The sequence below is a fragment of the Giraffa tippelskirchi genome, chromosome 2, assembly GCF_054371585.1.
Source record: "Giraffa tippelskirchi isolate mGirTip1 chromosome 2, T2T-mGirTip1v1.2.pri, whole genome shotgun sequence".
Classification (NCBI taxonomy): Eukaryota; Metazoa; Chordata; class Mammalia; order Artiodactyla; family Giraffidae; genus Giraffa; species Giraffa tippelskirchi.
The window spans coordinates 67,245,394-67,262,033 of record NC_137276.1 but is presented as its reverse complement, the minus strand read 5'-3'; the positions used below and the strand labels follow the sequence as shown (position 1 = coordinate 67,262,033).

At 42.1% G+C, this 16,640-nt stretch overlaps 1 long non-coding RNA gene across 1 annotated transcript in view; it reads right to left on the bottom strand.

Moving 5' to 3' along the window:
- Positions 1 to 435: 435 nt before the first annotated feature.
- Positions 436 to 16,640, bottom strand: part of LOC145537764 (uncharacterized) — a 29,424-nt gene continuing 13,219 nt past the window's right edge. The window contains exons 2-6 of the long non-coding RNA XR_014076416.1: positions 11,904 to 12,046; positions 11,400 to 11,519; positions 11,151 to 11,235; positions 10,845 to 10,935; positions 436 to 594 (exon numbers count right to left, since the gene is read on the bottom strand). This is a non-coding gene — a long non-coding RNA (uncharacterized LOC145537764). The remainder of the gene's footprint in view (positions 595 to 10,844; positions 10,936 to 11,150; positions 11,236 to 11,399; positions 11,520 to 11,903; positions 12,047 to 16,640) is intronic.

Sequence of the window (16,640 nt, the reverse complement as noted above, 5' to 3'; positions counted from 1 at the left end):
TGCCTTTCTTGGCAAACAAAAATTTCAGAAAAGACAAATACGGCAACAGGCCTCTAGATAAAGATATTGGCAGAGTTATGATTAAAATACTACATTCCCTTAATGTTCAATTAAAAATGAATATAGTAAAGAGTATACAAAGTATAATGCTTCTAAGAGGATTTTTTATCTGATATAAGCTATTAAAGTATTAGCAAGGAGGTATATTTCCATTGAATCATTTAACAATGTATTCCTATAGTACAGCCAAGAGATGCGTATACATCGATGGGTATCATTAAAATATAAACATAAACACATCCACACACATCCCTCCTGTTATACTTCTGTGGCCAACCTAAGGAGCAAGTCCTGATGTACATTCCTCAGCAACCATGCCCAAAATATTTTTTTTTAATCAATTATAACAAAGATATTTACAAATTGGTTAATTCATCCATGTTTTATCATACCTTGTAACCTCAGGACATCTAAAAAGCATCGTGCTGTGTCATGCTCAGACATGTCCAACTCAGCGATCAAATGCAACTCACATCTCCTGTGTCTCCTGCATTGGCAGGTGGATTCTTTACCATTATCACCACCTGGGAAGCCCTGTAACAAGCATGAGAAGCAAAAGTGTTAGTCATTCAACCATGTCTGACTGTTTGCAACCCCATGAACTGTAGCCCCCCAGGTTCCCCTCCTTGCCATGGGATTTCCCAGCCAAGAATACTGGAATGGGTAGCCATTCCCTTCTCCTGGGGATCTTTCTAACCCAGGGATTTAACCCGGGTCTCCTGCACTGCAGGCAGATTCTTTATTGTCTGAGCCACCAGGGAAGCCCCTAAAAAAGCATAAATGTTGCAAAATAAAAGAATGAACCTTGGCCACAATAAACAGAGGTACTTTACAAAAATGCACACACAGACCTATAACTATCTTCTAGATACGGAGTCCTGCCCTTCACCCTTCCTCTTACCCTCCCTCAGAATTTCAGTGACTGGAATATAGAACTGTATCTAGCGCCAAGAGGTGTATTAACATACACTCCCAGAACACATAGCCCTTCCTAAAAACAAACAAAAGCACATATATTAAGGGATTATTTTATACTTTTACATTTAATATACTCTGGGCATTAGGACTTGCTTATTTTTTTTTTTAACACACAGCAATATTAACTAGAAAGCACAGATGGAACAATGGTTAGACCATCTGAACTTGTCCAAAGCGTGATGGGCACAGAGAGAAGCTTTCTCTCTGCACTTCCTTCCCTGTCTCCTCCCCCATCCCACACCACCTGCTGAACAGTCAGCTGACTCTCCAAGACGCAAGTTTAACAATTCCACTCCCATTATTATACAGAGTGAAGTAAGCCAGAAAGAAAAACACCAATACAGTATACTAATGCATATATATGGAATTTGAAAGATGGTAACGATAACCCTATATGCGAGACAGAAAAAGAGACACAGATGCATAGAACAGTCTTATGGAGTCTGGGGGAGAAGGTGAGGGTGGGACGTTCTGGGAGAATAGCGTTGAAACATGCATATTATCATATGTGAAACAGAACACCATTCCATGTTCGATGCATGAGACAAGGGCTCAGGGCCGGGGCAATGGGATGACCCAGAGGGATGGGATGGGGAGGGAGGTGGGTGGGGGGTCCAGGAAGGGGAACACATGTAAACCCATGGCTGATTCATGTCAATGTATGGCAAAAACCACTACAATATTGTAAAGTAATTAGCCCCCAACCAAAATAAATAAATTTATTAAAAAAAACAAACAAACAAACACAATTCCACTCCCCAGATACAACCAATCCTATGAATTAACAGAATTCTTAGAAGGTGCTACTTTAACTGTCTACTTTCAACACTTGTGTACTTTTACACATCGAGAAAGATTAGATGTTTCAAATAAGGATTTAAGTTTGTTCACTACACATACACGTACGCATTTCCTGACCTCTAGGTAGCATGGCCTTTCCTTGAAAAGGCTCTTTCCTCATCCTTCCACAACACTGCCTTCCCCTACTCTACCTTGCTAGCAACTTCTTGAGTTTCCTTTAAGGGCTTTTAAAATCACCTAAATATATGATCCTGAGCATTCTGACCTAGTGTCATTCTCTCCAGGTTCCCCACAGCAATGTCATCCACTCTTAAGATACTGGTTACCACTGAGATGTAGTTCTTGATTTTTTTAATTCACTTGTCCCCAAGTTAGAATTTGTTGATGGTTGCTTACACTCAATTATCACATTCATTTCCTTTAAAAAAAAAACACTTTTATTTTAAATATTAAAAAAATCAACTTAAGAAATAACCTTGATTGAAAAAAATAGCTTCAAGGAATTTAAGATGAAAAGGAGTAGTTTCTAGTACTGTCTTTTCCTACCCCCACCTTCCCCTAAACACTCTCAGGAGGGAACTTGTTTAGCTGTGTTTTGCTGCTACCTAGTTAAGTGTAATAATATGCTCATGTCACTACTTCTTGATTTATCAATTTAAAACACTATATTGACTTTTTCCAATGATGGTAAAGGATATATATCTCAACAACTTACTGCCCCTTGTCATCTCTTTCAATATAGCTCCAACACTAAAATTGTTTTTGGTTAAACTATACATGTGCCATATAGAATATATGTAGTGAATTTATATATAAATATGTAGGTATACTTATGTAAATAACAAATATATTTGTTTATACTTGTATATATTGTTCCATTTCTTTGTTTTTTCTTCTATTGTTCAATTTCTTAATCATCCACTAAGTGGATGATTAACTTTAACTTAACTTTCCTCAACCTCACAAATCATCTATATTTTCATTTATACATTGGCAGTGTTGATAAACACACATCCTATTATGTGTACATTTTACTCTATTATAATCAAATTCTTGTATCTTTGTAGGATTCTGAAGTTAATGATAAGCTGTATTTACATTACAATGATTGCATAAATATCACCCACTGCAAAATTAAGAATATATACTACGATTATATTCTTTTCTTGCACAGATTTTTTTTTTTTTGGCTGCACCACACAGCATGTGAGACCTTAGTTCCCCAGCTAGAGATTGAGCCCATGTCCCCTGTACTAGAAACATGGAGTCTTAACCACTGCACCACCAGGGAAGCCTCTTCTACAGATTTATGTTCTTAGAGTTTCTAACTGCTCCTACACCCTCAGGATTGCCCTGTCAACATATTCTGGCTGTCAATCCACCATCATAGTTATCTATTCGTCCTTTTCCCATCAAAGACCTCCCTCCAGGAGCCCTCCCTTCCTCTGGCTCCGGCCTGCACTGACTGCCTTCCTGGCTCAGACGCTTCACTCCCAGCCCTGGACTCCCCTCTACTCTCCCTGTGTGCAGCCACTCTTTCCTGGAACATGTATCTTCCTTTTTCTTGGTTTATGAAGGTTTCTAATTTTAAAAATATAATATGCTTGTAAAAACAAACATATAGATATATAAAAATCTCTCTTCCAACCTTGCAAGGGAGGGAATCTAGGTTAGCAGTGTGGTGGGCCCCCTTCTACACCTTCATCTATCCTCAAATACACATATTCAAAGATATGAACATGTACATGGGTTCCTTCTCTTCTTTCACAAAAACAGAATCATATTATACATCTTACTCTGCAACCTGCTTCCCCCAGCCTGATTTAATGTTTTATCTATCGTAAACCTTTCTGCACCTCAATACAGATTGATATAACTTTCTGAATAATCTACTTCTGGTTCCACAGTGTGTTTACACATTGTTTATTCATCTATTTCCTAAGAACAGTCAGGTTATTTTCAGATTTTATGTCACTGCAAATCGACATGCCTGTGAGTGAATCCTTACATTTGATATATATTGGTGCTTTTAGTTTTGTAGGATAGATTTCTAAAACTGGCATTACTGGATCAAAGGACAAGCATATAACACTTTATCAGAATATAACATACCAGAAAGTGTGCCATAAATGTACAGTTGTTCATAAATGAATTCTCACCAATACAACACAGTGTGACCAGAACCCAGGTCAAGAAATAGAATACTACCAGCACCTGAGGAGCCCACCCTCTATATGCTTTTGAACAATACTCCCAGGGGTGCCCTCTCTCCTGACTGCTGATGGAATGCATATTTTTCATTTGAATCTATTGTAACACTCTTCTCCCCAAGGACTGTAGCAATTCATATTCCCACAAATTATGCACAAATGTATCAATTTCCCTCTAACATTAGAAATCACTTTTTACAGCGCTTTGTTTACCTGCTGGGTGAAAATGGTATCTTGCTGTTATCATAATTTGCACTTTTCTGACCAACCAGTGAGGATGAGCACGATGGCACACATTCCTTATATACAGATGAGGAAACCAAGGCTCAGAGCAGAGCACTGATGTCGCCCAAGTCAATTTAACACTCGCTTCATTTCTGTGTTTAGCACAGTGCCTCGGGGCTCACTAAAGAATCAGAGATCCCTCCTGCATCAGTGAAGTTCCCTCAGCACACCTCATTCACACTGTAAAGGAAAGCGGGGACAGGACACATGCATACTCCATTTTACTCTGCTGGGCTAGGAGACAAACATCGTTCTGCTCCTACAAATCTTCTGTGATTTTGTAGAGTTGGCTCAAAAACTGGTCCTGATAGGAACAGAGTAACGGGACAAAATAGGTGATTAAATAGGTCATCCCACTAGGGGATTGTAAGAAAAAAGTATGGGAGACCCCTGTAAGTGAATGACTAGTCATTCGCTTACAGGTCTGCTTAACCACAAAACCAAGCAGACTTGCTTAGCCAAAAAGCATGCAACAGAAGTATGAGATAGGCCTCCTCCCAAGTAAAGCAATAGTGGAATGGGACCCACATCCTGCCCAGCGAGCTTGTAAGATAATGATTCCTGGGACATGCTCCTCTGTGCACGCTAAAAACAAAAATATAAGGAAAAGATGTTATATTGACACCTGAGATGATTTACCACATTTAGTATATGTTACCACCTTTTTGCTCATTTCCACTGCACCTCAGTATTCCTAGTCTGACCAAGTAGGGACAAGAAAACTTCCTTATCCGGTGTGGAGGAGGAGCTGATGATGGAAGCAGATCTTCTCCCCCTCCCCACTTTTCCTTTGATTATAAAACTGTGACCCACTAAGTTCTCAGGGTTCAGCGCTCCCTTTGCCTGCCACCCTCTTATCAGCCTCACAAGCATTCTATTCTAATAAATCACTTCTTACTTATCACTTTGCCTCTTGCTGAATTATTTTTGCATTAAAACATTAAGAGCCAGCCTCGAAGCCCCCACATTGCAACCCCACACACATTTCTGGAGGTAGGCAACTGATCCAGCTGGGCTGAGAAATCAAAGCATCATACGCAACACATGTCTACTGAGGGCCTGGAGGCCGCAAACACAAGTGGAAAGACCGGTGGAGTGAAAGTCAGGAGGCGTTGGGGGGCATCGCTTGCCCTCTCAGAGCCTATTTTCTCCTCCTAAGAAGCACTTGGAGGAACCAGATGCCCAGCCTGGGAAGGAGGCAGCCCTCTAGGACTGACAATGCAGCACCAGTGGGAAAAACCATCGTCCTCATCTCTGAAACAGTCAGAGCTTTAGGCAGGAGTGTCCGCATCCAAGTGAGGGTTTGCGTACGGCAGCTGAGGATGAGGGTCACCTAGAGGAGGTGGGGTGAGAGCTGAGCCCTGAAGGGAGGGACGGGTAGGTTGCAGTGGCAGAAGGGAGAGTGTGGCATCACTCGTTGGGGAGAGTGGGAAAGGAAGGGTGGGTCAGTCTTAACACCGAGTGCCCAGAGAGGAAAATGAGAAACACCAGTACAGACATGAAGCTGGAAAAATAGGCTGAGGCTGCTGGGTGGCCCACGAAGGACCTCAGTTTCCAGTGAGAAGTGTAGACTTGGCCTGCCGCCGAGGCAACAGATAAAATACAAGGTGTTTTAGTTTTCTAAGTCAAACTGTAACAAATTAGCCATACTTGCAAACTGTAACAAATTAGCCATACTTGATGACTGCTATAACAAATTACCAAAAACTTGCTGGCCTAAAACGACACAAACATATCATTTTACAGTTCTATAGGTTGAAAGTCTGACATGGGCCTCACTGGGCTTAAACCTAAGGTGTTGACGGGGCTGCGTTCCTTTCTGGAGATTCTAGAAGAGAATCTGCTTCCTCACCTTTTCCAGTTTCTGCGTTCCTTGACTTGTGGCCCCTAATCCCAGCTTCACAGCTAGCAAAGGTGCACTGAATCCTTCTCAGACCACATCACTCTGACCTTTTTGTCTGGCTTCCATTTTTAAAGGATGCTTGTGATTACACTGGTCCCACCTGGATAACCTAGGCCATGCCCGATTGTAAGATCATCTGATTATGTATTAATTCCATCTGCAACCTTAATTTCCCTTTGCCGAGTAAGGTAACAGGTTCCAGGGATTACAATGATTAGGACGCTGTTAGGGAAATTAAAGGGACTTCCCAGGTGGCTCAGTGGTAAAGAATCCGACTGCCAATGCAGGAGAGGCAGCAGATGGGGGTTTAATTCCTAGGTCGGGAAGATCCCCTGAAGAGGGGCATGACAACCCACTCCAGTATTCTTGCCTAGAGAATCCCATGAACAGAGGAGCTTGGCGGGCTCCAGTCCATGGGGGTGCAAAGATTTGGACGCGAGTGAGCACACAAGCACCCACTTGTGGAAACTAAAATGGAGGAAGTCTTGTTCAGGCTTCAGAAGCAGGAGATCAGGCCTCTGATCCTGCTTCTGACCTGCATGGACACTGCCCGGATTCTGTGCCTGCCCACAAGCACAACAAGACAGGTGGCATTTTAAATAAGAAAGGGAGTGGGTCTTGGAATTCTTGAGCCCCAGGAGGTGATAGCAAACACCCTCTTCCAACAACACAAAACATGACTCTACACATGGACATCACCAAATAGTCAATACCAAAATCAGATTGATTATATTCTTTGCAGATGAAGACGGAGAAGCTCTATACAGGAGCTGACTGTGACTCAGACCATGAACTCCTTGTTGCAAAATTCAGGATTAAATTGAAGAAAGTAGGGAAAATCACTGGGCTTCTCAGGTGGCTCAGTGGTAAAAAAATATGACTGCTAATTCAGGAGACCTGAGTTTGATCCCTGGGTTGACAAGATCCCCTGGAGAGTAAATGGCAGCCCACTGAAGTATTCTTGCCTAGAAAATTCCATGGACAGAAGAACCTGAGGGGCTATTGTCTATGGGGTCCTACAAGAGTCAGACACGACTTAATGACTAAACAATAAAGGGAAAACTACTAGGCCATTCATGTGTGACCTAAATCAAATCCCTTATGATTATTCAGTGGAAGTGACAAATAGATTCAAAGGATTAGATCTGATAGACAAAGTGCCTGAAGAGCTATGGATGGAAGTTCGTAACATTGTACAGGAGGCAATGACTAAAACCATCCCCAAGATAAAGAAATGCAAGAAGGCAAAGCGGTTGTCTGAGGAGGCTTTACAAATAACCGAGGAAAAAGAGAAGTGAAAGGCAAAGGAGAAAGGGAAAGATATACTCAACTAAATGCAGAATTCCAGAGAATAGCAAGGAGAGATAAGAAGGGCTTCTTAAATGAACAATGCAAAGAAATAGAAGAAAACAACAGAATGGGAAAGACTAGAGATCTCTTCAAGAAAATTGGAGATATTAAGTGAATATTTCATGCAAAGATGGGCACAATAAAGAGTAAAAATGACAAAGATCTAACTGAAGCAGAAGAGATTAAGAAGAGGTGGCAGGAATACACTGAAAAACTATGCAACAAAAAGTCTTAATGACCCAGATAACCACGATGGTGTGGTCACTCACCTAGAGCCAGATATCCTGGGGTGTGAAGTCAAGTGGGCCTTAGAAAGCATTACCATGAACTAAGCTAGTGGAGGTGATGGAATCCCAGCTGAGCTATTTCAAATCCTAAAGATGATGCTGTGAAAATGGTGCACTCAACATGACAGCAAATCTGGAAAATTCAGCAGTGGCCACAGGACTGGAAAAGATCAGTTTTCATTCCAATCCCAAACAAAGGCAATGCCATGGAATGTTCAAACTACCGCACAACTGTGCTCATTTCTCATGCTAGCAAGGTAATTCTCAAAATCCTTCAAGCTAGGCTTTAATAGTACATGAACTGAGAACTTCCAGATGTATAAGCTGGGTTTAGAGGCAGAAGAACCAGAGATGAAATAGCCAACATTTGTTGGATCATGGAGAAAGCAAGGGAATTCCTGAAACACATCTACTTCTGCTTCATTGATTATGCTAAAGCCTTTGCATGGCCAGACCATCTTACAGTATGTCAAGGCTATATATTGTCACCTTGCTTATTTAACTCATATGCAGAGTACATCATGAAATACAGGGCTAGATAAAGCACAATCTGGAATCAAGATTGCCAGGAGAAATATCAATAACCTCAGCTATGCAGATGACACCATCCTTATGGCAGAAAGTGAAGAACTAAAGATCCTCTTCATGAAAGCGAAAGAGGAGAGTGAAAGAGCTGGCTTAAATCTCAACATTCAAAAAACTAAGATCATGGCATCTGGTCCCATGACTTCATGTCAAATAGATGGGGAAACAATAGAAACAGTGACAAACTTTATTTTCTTGGGCTCCAAAATCACAGTGGATGGTGACTGCAGTCATGAAATTAAAGATGTTTCCTCCTTGGATGGAAAGCTATGACAAACCTGAGCCTGCATACTCAGTCATGTCCGACTCTTTGTGACTCCATGGACTGTAGCCCACCAGGCTCCTCTGTCCATGAAGTTTTCCAAGCAAGAATACTGGAGTGGATTGCTATTTCCTTCTCCAAGGGATCTTCCCAACCCACGGATCGAGTCTGCGTCTTCTTGCATCTCCTGAATTGACAGGCCGATTCTTTACCAGCTGAGCCACCAGGAAAGCCAAACCTAGACAGCATATTAAAAAGCAGAGACATCACTGTGTTGACAAAGGTCTGTCTAGACAAAGCAATGGTTTTTCCAGTAGTTGTGCATGGATGCGAGACCATAGAGAAGGCTGAGCACCGGAGAATTGATGCTTTTGAACTGTGGTGTTGGAGAAGACTCTTGAGAGTCCCTTGGACAGCAAGGAGATAAAACCAGTCCATCCTAAAGGAAATCAGTCCTGAATATTCATTTGAAGGACTGATGCTGAAGCTGAAGCTCTAATACTTTGGTCATCTGATGTGAAGAGCCAATTCACTGGAAAAGACCCTGATGCTAGGAAAGATTGAGGGCAGGAGGAGAAGGGGAAAACAGAGGATAAGATGGTTGGATGGCATTATCGACTCAATGGACGTGAGTTTGAGCGAACTCAGGGAGATAGTGAAGGACAGGGGAGCCTGGCGTGCTGTAGTCCATGGGGTCACAAAGAGTCAGATACAACTGAGTGACTGAGCAACAACAAAAATGAGTCTGAAACGTATTCAGCACTCAGTTGATGTGATCCATTTCTGTTGTTACTGAAGTTTTGGGCTAGGGTGACCAGGCAAATAGTGGTGTAATTGGCAGGAATAGGGATGTAAAAGGTGGAGGGGGGAAAAGGAGGGTGAGACAGGTTTGATAGGGTCCTACTGAGTTGGGCCACACAGACTGACCAGCTGGCCTGGAGCTCCTGGGTCAGGTCCCAGCTGGAGGCCAAGGTTAGTGAGCCACTGATTTACATGGGGAAATGGAAGGTGTAAAGGCCAAGAATGCCACCTCTGCAAGGGCAGAAACAGAGTTGTGGGGCCCCAACTTTGAGAACAGTGCTGGACACCAAGCAGCGATCAGTCAATGTTTGGTGGTGTGGCTGATGCTCTCTGGAAGGAAATCCTCTGCTCTGGACTGGAAGTGGAAATGAACCAGGGAAAGGGAAGGACAATCAGTGCTGGGGCTACAGAGAGGAAGGAATGGCTCTGACACTAGGAGATGAACAGGAATGCTGATCTCTTCTGAAAACATTTGCTCTTAATCAACAAAGGGATTCTCTGAAGCTTTGGTTGAAACATCCATCTGTTAAATTGGGACCACTGAACTAGACTCCAGATCTGGACAAACAAGAGTCAGCAAGGGGTCCTGGCTGTGCTCTGGTCCTCTAGGTGTCCCTTCACATTTAGTTGTTCATTTACATACATAGGTTACCTTGCCCCTGAGCTGTTTCACTTCCTGTTGTGGGAAGAAGAGAAGGTGTGTTTTCATGCGATTCTTTTTTTTTTTTAAGATTCTTTTTTTGATGTGTACCTTTTTTAAAGTAGTTTTGAATTTGTTACAATATTGCTTCTGCTTTATATTTTAGTTTTTTGGCCATGAGGCATGTGGGATCTTAGTTCCCGGATCAGGGATTGAACCCACAACCTCTGCATTTGAAGGCAAAGTCTTAGCCACCAGACTGCCAGAGAAGTTCCCTCACGTGGTTCTTTTTTTCTTTTTTTTTAATATTTATTTATTTGCCTACATCAGGTCTTAGTTGCAGGATGTGGGGTCTTCACTATGGCATTCGGGATGTTTCATTGAGGCACGTAGGCCTAGTTGCCCCACAGTATGTGGGATCTTAGTTCCTCAATCAGGGATCGAACTCATGTCCCCTGCTTTGAAAGGTAGATTTTTAATCTTGTGAAGTCCCATAATGTGATTCTTGAACTTGGGATTTATAGTAGAAGGTCATTGACACTCTAGCCTTTCCGTGATTCCTCTTCACAGACGACTAAAGAGAAGGTACAGGATAGAGTCTCACATCTCTACCATCTGCATCTGTTCCTGTCACAGACATGCATAGGGTGTGGGAATGGGAGCCTTCTGTATTCACCCTCACCTTGGGCCAATGTCCTCCTTTTCCAGAATATGCATGTAGTCCATCGTCTTGGAGGCAGCAGATGTGTATTCCCATAAACTTTCCATCAAACCTGTGATGGATATTTTTGAGATCAGTACGATTTTTAAAAAGTCATTCTTTCTTAATTTCAAATTTTATCTCATGCATTTTAGGGAAATGTCAGTGGCTGAAAATGACTGGATAATGGAAACGTGGGAACCTGTCTAGATTTGAGATTTTAATTCTGAGGGAAATATTTCCCTTTTACATGTGTGTTTGCTATAAGCTGTGTGTTTTCAGGCTCACCTTTGTCATCCAAGATGAACTTTCTGCTGAGGGTCTCCTGGAGATCCTTTCTTGGATGAATGTATCTGATGGCCTGATCCTTCCCCTAGGGTGAAAAGAGACACAGAGACAGGTCACTGGAGCTGGCCCTTTAGCTAGTGCATTGGCATCACTGCCCTCAGGAAGGAGCTTGAAAGTGACCCTGAATGGACTAAATACCTTCCCCAAAACATCTAGACTGGCCTTTGACTAAACAACTGAGTACCATACCTTAGCCAAGCCCAGCCAGATCTGTTCAGGGTCAGGTCATCTAGAGAGAGGCAGCTGACACCTGTGGTTCTGTGGTCCTCGGGAATGAGAACGGGTCTCTGCTCCAAGCTTCTCTGTGACCTGGCAGAATGCAAGTATTTGGTTGGAAAGGTGGATCAGCTGCCACTTCCACTCATATCAGCAGTCTGAATCCACCCCCCACCTCTGCCATACACCACTCCCAGGGGTCCCACCCAGACCTGACCACACTGACCATGAGCCAGGCACTGTGCTAAGTGCTCAGGTGTGCACCTTATCTGACCCTCCCAACACTTCTATGATATAGATGTCATCACTGAGGCACAAGTCACAGTCCAGTAAGTGCCTGAGATGGCTCATTTTATGTGTGAGCTTGGTGAGGCTACCGTGTTCAGCTGTTTGGTCAAACACCAATCTAGAAGTCATTGGAAAAATATTTTTTAGATGATGTCTTAGTCCTTTCAACATGCTGTAACAGAATACTACCCAGAGATTGGGTGGGTTGTAAGCAGCAGAATTTATTTCTCACACTTCTGGAGGCTGGGATTCTGAGACTGGGTGGGTCAGAATGGTTGGGTTCTGGTGAGAATCCTCTTCCAGTTTGCAGATCACCATCTTCTCCCTGTGTCCTTGCAGGGTGGAAGAAGAGTGAGCTAACTCTCTGGTCTCTTCTAGTCCCATTCAAGAAGCCTCTACCCTCAGGATCTAATGACCTCCCAGAGGCCTACCTCCTAATACCATCACACTGGGATTAGGGTTTCAACATATGAATCTGGTGGAGGGCACAATCAGTCCATTTCAGAAGAGATTAATATTTATGTCAATAGACTGAGTAAAGTGGAGTGCCCCGCATACGAGTAAGGGCTTCATCCAATCAGTTGAAGGTCTTAAAAGACTTTGATCCCCTAGGAAAAAGGAATTCTGTTTCTAGACACCCTTGAATTCAAAACTGCAACATCAACTACAGTGGGAATCTCTAGCTCACCTGCCTTTCCTGCAGACTTGGGATTTACCCAACAATCTCAATCTCTGTCTAATTATGTATATGTATATATACTCTTGAGAACCCTCACACAATGCTTAAGATGGGATTTGAACCTGGTTTAGACTCCAAAGTCCTGGAGTTTAGTAACTACCCCATTCTGCCTTCCATGATCTGTCAACTGTGCTTATTGACTATCAATGGGAAGAAAAATCCAGGGCCTGACTGAAGTTCAGTTTAGTTGCTCAGTTGTGTCCGACTCTGCAACCCCATGTACTGCAGCACACCAGGCTTCCCTGTCCATCACAAACTCCTGGAGCTTGCTCCGGAGGAGCAAGACAGAGGACAGCATCCTCTGTCATCCCTTCCTCCTCCTGCCTTCAATCTTTCTAAGTATCAGTGTCTTTTCCAGTGAGTCAGTACTTCACATCAGGTGGCCAAAGTATTGGAGCTTCAGTTTCAGCATCAGTCCTTCCAATGAATATTCAGGACTGATTTCCTTTAGGATTGACTGGTTTGATTTTGAAGCCCCCAAAAATAAATCTGTCATGGTTTCCACTGTTTCCCCATCTATTTAGGATGGACTGGTTGGATCTCCTTGCAGTCCAAAGGACTCTCAAGAGTCTTCTCCAACATCACAGTTCAAAAGCATCAATTCTTCGGTGCTCAGCTTTTTTATAGTCCAACTCTCACATCCATACATGACTACTGGAAAAATCATAGCTTTGACCAGACGGACCTTTGTTGGCAAAGTAATGTCTCTGCTTTTCAATATGCTGTCTAGGTTGGTCATAACTATCTTTCCAAGGAGCAAGCATCGTTTAATTTCATGGCTACAGTCACCATCTGTAGTGATTTTGGAGCCACCCAAAATAAACTCTGTCACTGTTTCCACTGTTTCCCCATCTTTTCACCAAGAAGTGATGGGGCTGGATGCCATGGTCTTAGTTTTCTGAATGTTGAACTTTAAGCCAACTTTTTCACCCTCCTCTTTCACTTTCATCAAGAGGCTCTTTAGCTCTTTTTCGGTTTCTGCCATAAGGGTGGTGTCATCTGCATATCTGAGATTATTGATATTTCTCCTGGAAATCTTGATTCCAACTTGTGCTTCATCCAACCTGGCATTTTGCATGATGTGCTCAGCATGTATGTTAAATAAGGAGGGTGACAATATACAGCTTTGATGTACTCCTTTCCCGATTTGGAACAAAAACTCCCAGTCTGTTGTTCCATGTCCAGTTCTAACTGTTGCTTCTTGACCTGCAGGAGGCAGGTCAGGTGGTCTGGTATTCCAATTTCTTGAAGAATTTTCCACAGTTGGTTGTGATCCACACAGTCAAAGGCTTTGGTATAGTCAATAAAGCAGAAGTAGATGTTTTTCTGGAACTCTTTTGCTTTTTCGATGTGAGCAGTATAAACTGAGAAGTCAGGCACCTCTATAGGAAACTGTGGGGTCTGACTGTATCTATATCCGTGTGTCTGTGTGATGTGCATAATCAGAATACTTCTGTGTGGTTTTGGGTATAGCTTCCATCTGTACAGTGTCAACAATGCTTGTGAAGCATCTGCAAATCCATTCATTCATTTATTAATTCAATGCAACCCTGAAGCCTGGGTTTGAAGGGAAATGAGGAGCAGTAGAGTTGGGACCCAAAAGTTCTTTACTGTCTTAGCTATATGTCATTACATCCAAGGTACAATGAAGCTAGTAATAGTCTTCATTTGAGTCAAAGATATTGGCATTTTTTATACAAACAGCCTACACAAGTCAATATCAAAAAGCCAAACAAACCAATCAAAAAATGGACAGAAGACCCAAACAGATATCTCTTTAAAGAAGATATGCAGATGGCCAACAGGCACATGAAAAGATGCTCAATATTGCTAATTATTAGAGAAATGCAAGTCAGAACCACAACAAGGTATCACTTCACGCCAGTCAGAATGTCCATCATCAAAAAGTCTACAACTAATAAATGCTGGGAAAAACATAACCCTCCTACACTCCTGGTGGAAATGTAAATTGGTGCAGCCACTATGGAAAACAGTACAGAGATTCCTTAAAAGAGTAAAAATTGAGATACTATATGATCCACTATTTCCACTTCTGGGCATAAATCCAGAAAAGATGAAAATCTAATTTGAAAAGACACAAGCACCACAATGTTCACAGCAGCACTATTTACAACATGTAAGACATGGAAACAACCCAGGTGCCCTTTGACAGATGATTGGTTTAAGAAGATATAGTATATTTACACAATGGAATATTACTCAGCCATGAAAAGAATGAAATATTGCCATTTGCAGCAACATTGATGGACCTAGAGGTAATCACACTAAATGAAGTAAGTCAGAAAGAGAAGGAAAAATACTTTTGTGGAATATAGCAAGTAATACAAATGAATCTATATATAAAACAGAAACAGACTCACACACATAGAAAACAAACTTATGGTTGCCAAAGGGGAGAGGAGTAGAAGGGGAGGGGTAATTAACAAAAGAGGAGGGATAATTACCAAAGGGGTTTTGGATTAACAGATACAAATTATTATACACAAAATAGATAAGTGACAGTGATTTTCTGTATAATTTCATTTCAGTCACTCAGTAGTGTCCAACTCTTTGCAACCCCAGGAATCGCAGCACACCAGGCTTCCCTGTCCATCACCAACTCCCAGATCCACCCAAACCCATGTCCATTGAGTCGGTGATGCCATCCAACCATCTCATCCTCTGTCGTCCACTTCTCCTGCCCTCAATCTTTCCCAGCATCAGGGTCTTTTCCAGTGAGTCAGTTCTTCGCACCAGGTGGCCAAAGGATTGGAGTTTCAGCTTCAACATCAGTCCTTCCAGTGAACACCCAGGACTGATCTCCTTTATGATGGACTGGTTGGATCTCCTTGAAGTCCAAGGGACTCTCAAGAGTCTTCTCCAACACCACAGTTCAAAAGCATCAATTATTCGGCGCTCAGCTTTTTCTATAGTCCAACTCTCACATCCATACATGACCACTGGAAAAACCATAGCCTTGACTAGACAGACCTTTGTTAGCAAAGTAATGTCTGTGCTTTTTAATATGCTGTTCAGGTTGGTCATAACTTTCCTACCAAGGAGTAAGCATCTTTTAATTTCATGGCTGCAATCACTATCTGTAGTGATTTTGGAGCCCAAAAAAATAAAGTCTGACCCTCTTTCCACTGTTTCCCCATCTATTTGCCATGAAGTGATGGGACCAGATGCCATGATCTTAGTTTTCTGAATGTTTTGAGCTTTAAGCCAACTTTGTCACTCTCCTCTTTCACTTTCATCAAGAGGCTCTTTAGTTCTTCTTCACTTTCTGCCATAAGGGTGGTACCATCTGCATATCTGAAGTTATTGATATTTCTCCCTGCAATCTTGATTCCAGCTTGTGCTTCCTCCAGCCCAGCGTTTCTCATGATGTACTCTGCATATAAGTTAAATAAGCAGGGTGACAATATACAGCCTTGAAGTACTCCTTTTCCTATTTGGAAACAGTCTGTTGTTCCATGTCCAGTTCTAACTGTTGCTTCCTGACCTGCATACAGGTTTCTCAAGAGGCAGGTCAGGTGGTCTGGTATTCCCATCTCTTTCAGAATTTTCCATAGTTTACTGTGATCCACACAGTCAAAGGCTTTGGCATAGTCAATAAAACAGAAATAGATGTTTTCTGGAACTCTCTTGCTTTTTTGATGATCCAGTGGATGTTGGCAATTTGATCTCTGGTTCCTCTGCCTTTTCTAAAACCAGCTTGAACATCTGGAAGTTCACGGTTCACGTATTGCTGAAGCCTGGCTTGGAGAATTTTGAGCATTACTTTACTAGTGTGTGAGATGATTTAGGGAGCTATGTTCAATATCTTGTAATAACCTATCATGGAAAACAATCTGAAAAAATATATATAAATGAATCACTTTGCTGTATACCTGAAGATAACATGATATTGTAAATCAACTATATTTCAGTTTTAAAAAAAAGATACTGGCATTTTTTAGAGCAGGCTGGCTGAAAGTCATGTCCTTAACCATTAATTCCACAAACTCTCTATGAAGACTCACTATGGCACCTTCACTTTCTGCCCTTGACATGTGATTTTCATAGATGTGTTGTCTATGAGTCCATGTGTTGGCATCACCCAGATCTGAGCTTGGGTCCCAGCCATACCATTTGCCCGCTGTATAATCTTGGCTTCATGACTCAACCTCTCTCACCTTCCCTTT